Source organism: Pinus tabuliformis, chromosome 3_1 (assembly GCF_031772625.1).
Source record: "Pinus tabuliformis cultivar Carrire ecotype Pingquan chromosome 3_1, CPIR1, whole genome shotgun sequence".
Classification (NCBI taxonomy): domain Eukaryota; kingdom Viridiplantae; phylum Streptophyta; class Pinopsida; order Pinales; family Pinaceae; genus Pinus; species Pinus tabuliformis.
Window position 1 is genome coordinate 34,795,773 of NC_142301.1, and position 4,242 is coordinate 34,800,014.

A 4,242-nucleotide genomic window follows, 5' to 3' on the forward strand; every position below is an offset into this window, starting at 1 on the left:
GGGAGGTCTCACCCCGCATAAAAGGGAGAACTTCAACCTGAAAAGGGAAGTCTCAACCTGTGATGGTTTAAGGATGACCAACAACTCTGGAATGCTTAATGTAATTCCTGGAACTCTTCCAAAGCTGGCAAGAAGCTGGAGTCTTCTGCTAGAGGAAGTGTTCTCAATTGTGTTCCTGGAACTCTTCCAAAACTGGCAAGAAGCTGAAGTCTTCTGCTAGAGGAAGTGTCCCAGATTGCCAACTGAAGGCATGTTCATGGGCATCTTTGTTTCTGGCTATAACTCTGAAACTGGTGTGGTAGGTTGTGGCTCAGGCTCGCTTGATGTGGCTTTGAAGCTTGTAGATGACCATCATTTCCCCCCCTCTGAGATACAAGATGAGATGATGGAGAAAACTCAACTGCAAGACTGTTCAATACTCTAGAACAAGTTCTGACATGTGTTTGGAATATCTTCTTGGTTTTTGATGCCCATTGCCAAGAAGCGATCCATCCAAGATGAATCTGTGTTCTTGCAGGACGTTTTCTTTTGAAGCATCTGTGTGAAGAATGGTTGGTTTTATGACAGTGCTTACATGGATGAAGATCAAAACAGTGATCTTTCAGATGGCCAACTCGGTCACAGTGTTGGCATTTTACAATCTGTTTTTTTTGTTGTTGTTGTCGCTGTGGAAGAAGGGCAGAGTTTGGAACAGCTAAAGCTGAACTGTCATGAGGAGTAGTTGAACTGTCATGAATGAATCCAGCACTCTGAAACTGAATGGGCTTGGCGTAGTCTGGAATATGAAAGGACAAGTCCTTGTCATATCCAAGACCAGTTCTGTGCTTGTTGTGGACAAGCTGTTCCCAAGGTCTGATGATGGGCTTGGGATGTGCAGACTGAACTTCTGCATCTGCATGTACAACTGTTGCTTTATGGGGTACTAAATCTGAATGAAATGTAACATTATTGTCTTGTTGTTTATGGGAGTCTGTTTCAATCTTCTGAACAGAAATAGGTTCAGAATGATGACTCCACTGTTTTAATTCTTCCTGCTGTAGCTGAGATTCGAGCTGCAAAAAATCAACTTTGTCTTGTACATTTTGCAAGCAAGTTTGAATGTTAAAAAGAGTTTCCTTACTGACTTTTACCATCACATCAATAGTGGAAAAGATTAGAATATTCAATAACTGTAATGCATCATCAATTTGCTCCATTTAATGACAATGTTGCACATATATCTCACACAATGCCAAATAACCGCAACTTTAAAGAATATAAACAGCCCCCAATGCTTATGAGCATTGAACTCTGTCGTTCCAATTAATCCTCCAATTGATGAGGGTGCCCTTTTAACAGCTCAAACCACATTAATAGAAATGTCTCAGTTCTTTGATGGAATGGATGAGGATAGAAATCCTCGAAGTACCAATGGACATGACAAAGATGGAGATGTTGGTTATTTTGAAAGATAATGCATAGTGGCACCTTCTAGTAATGGCAAGAAGTCTATTCAACAGAGCAATGCTATAAGGGAAGGTGCAATCAGTGGTGAACAAGGAACTCCAGGAGATAAAAAAGGCAATGGGAGACACAAAATCACATATTCAAAAGCAAAAGAATATTGATCATAGACATTCAATTACTATTCCAAATGATGGAGCTGCCACTTCTATGTGTGTTAAGAATACAAGCGGAATGCCTCAGAGGAATGAACTTAGGGACAATGTTCGTTGGTTTCATTGGCAGTGCAAGCGATATTCTGTCTCGTTTTTCCTGTTGTGCGAACAGTTTAGCACTTCGGAGGCCGGTAGAGACCGAATTCGGGCGTCAGGATGAAGGTTTCTGTCAAAACCTTGAAGGGTAACCACTTTGATATCGAGGTGCATCCCACGGATACTGTTTTAAATGTTAAGAAAATAGAGCAAATTCAAGGAGCAAAAACTTACCCGAGTGAACAGCAGCTGCTGATTTATCAGGGCAAGGTGTTGAACGATGAAACCACAATTGAAGAAAACAAAGTCAGTGAGAATACATTCCTTGTGGTTATGTTGTCTAAGACTAAAGCAACAACGGTTGGTGCTGGGGCTCTTGACTTTTTACGGAACAACCCACAGTTCCAAGCTCTACGTACAATGGTCTAGGCCAACCCTCAAATATTGTAGCCAATGCTTCAGGAGTTGAGCAAACAAAATCCTCAATTGATGCGGCTTATCCAAGACCACCAGGCTGATTTTCTCCGCTTTGTTAATGAACCGGTTGAAGGTGCTGAAGGGGATTTCTTCAACCATCTTGCTGGAGAGTTACAGGATATACAATATACTTCGACAGGAATGCCTCCAACACACAACGATTAACCAATATACATACAATTTATACAACAAGAGATATATCCATGCTCACGCACTAAGAAACTTTGCATATAATTGTAGAGTCATCCTTAGTGAGGATCTCTCTGCTCCAAATTATATGTCTCGCAAATCAATCGCTTCCAAAATCAACACCTTTGATTTGGCGCCCAAACACAGTTAAAAAACCTTACGCGCTATGTTACACAGTAATTTGTCACCATTGGTCACCGTCCATATTACCCCTGTTTCCGTACTTTGGAGGACTCATTCTGGGACCTGTGAGCAGTGACATAACCTGAAAACACTTGCATTATGTTCCCCTAAGTATGTACTTCATGTTCCCTGAAGACACCTCCTGCAAAATATCCCTGAAAAGTGCCCTTTTTCCATTAGCGCGGGTCCACAATGTACTACCTGCGCCAATCAATGAGATCCTCAAAAGAGGGTGCGACCATTGGCGCTCTGTCTTAGAACAACACCCGCGCCAACCAAGTTTGGTAAAGATTTTTGACAAACGCGCGCCTAGATGTTTTTTCCCTTCAAGTCATGAAGTCTTTTGAGGATAAAGCTCATCTTCTAGATGTCGAGAGTCATCATCTATCCTTGACATCTATCCATAGTGGCTTTTTGGAGATAATGCCAATCCACAATGGGTGTCCTGATGCATTGTATCTTCTTCCCCTACTCCATCTATAAAAGTCTGTCCTCATGCATTTGACAAGCTAGTTTTTGAGTAATGCTAGTTGTGATAACGCTTGTCTTGAGTGATAGTAAGAGTCTTGAAGCATAGGGAGGTTATGTTGCCGGAAGTCTGAGAGAGAGAAGGTCTATTGCAAGACATGTATAGCTGCTCGCCCAGCCAGAGGAGAGGTTCAACGTCAGAACTTTGGTTGTATCTTTCTCTGTTGATTATTCATTCATAAACGACTACTATTATGGTTCCGATCTTATTGTTCATCATGATAATGTTTGATCTATTTCCTTTCTGACTGAAATATAGTTGTATTTAGTGGATTTTATGCTTGTATTCGCTTTGTTCTTTGCATGTGCAGGTATCTATTCGCGGGGATCGCAAGGATTGTGACCTGCCGGAGCAAGGGAACGGGAGTATCAACTCTTCTTCGACATTAGCGTTGGACTCCAGGTTGGTTCTCATAATCCACTTTCGATTTGCAACTAGAAACTTGCATGGTAGCGTGAATTGATTGTTGCTAGATCTATTTTGGTCTAGTGGGATCGCCTCTGTCCGCAGAGGGGATTTACCTCTCCAACAATTTGGCAACTCCACTGGGGATGGAGCTATTTGTTGTTTGATTCATAAACCTTGGACGGAGTCTGAAGCACGGCCAGGCAGCCTTTGAAACGCTATTGCTTTGCATTAGCAGAGTAGATCAACGCCACTTCAGTCAATCTCTAGTTTGGTTTATGAACCGAACAGCTTGGAGTTTGTCTTGCATGTTAGTTTTCTCTTGCCTGCTTGCGTAAATGAGCTTTCTGGGTTAGTTTTAAAGTTGTTTCTTGCTGTTGGATCTGTCTGAGTACTGTTGACCAGATCCTAGGCTGCTTTATTTATTTTTTGGGCCAGCAAACTGTGTTGGCGCGTTTTTCTACCTGACAGTCGCACCAGTTGGCGCATGTTGCACAACAGCAACTCGCGCCAATTCCTTAATAGCGCAAGTTGCAGGCTGACAGTCGCGCCAGTCCTGTGAATTTTGCCAGTGTGTTTGTTGGAAGCTCTTTAAACTCATATTTTTATCTTTTTACATCCTCTGCAGCTTCTGGAAGTGTGTTGGAACTCTGTTTGACTGGTTTTTTACCTTTATCCTTCAGGTGTTTGCCTATTTCCATCGATTTTATATCCCAGCACTAAAGCATCTAGTGGCTTTGTATATCGAGCCTTCTGTGGGAGTTT

The 4,242-nt window shown here is 42.1% G+C and overlaps 1 pseudogene; it reads left to right on the forward strand.

Moving 5' to 3' along the window:
• The first annotated feature begins 1,739 nt into the window (after window positions 1-1,739).
• Window positions 1,740-2,336, forward strand: LOC149185642 (ubiquitin receptor RAD23d pseudogene; annotated as a pseudogene).
• The last annotated feature ends 1,906 nt before the right edge of the window (window positions 2,337-4,242 follow it).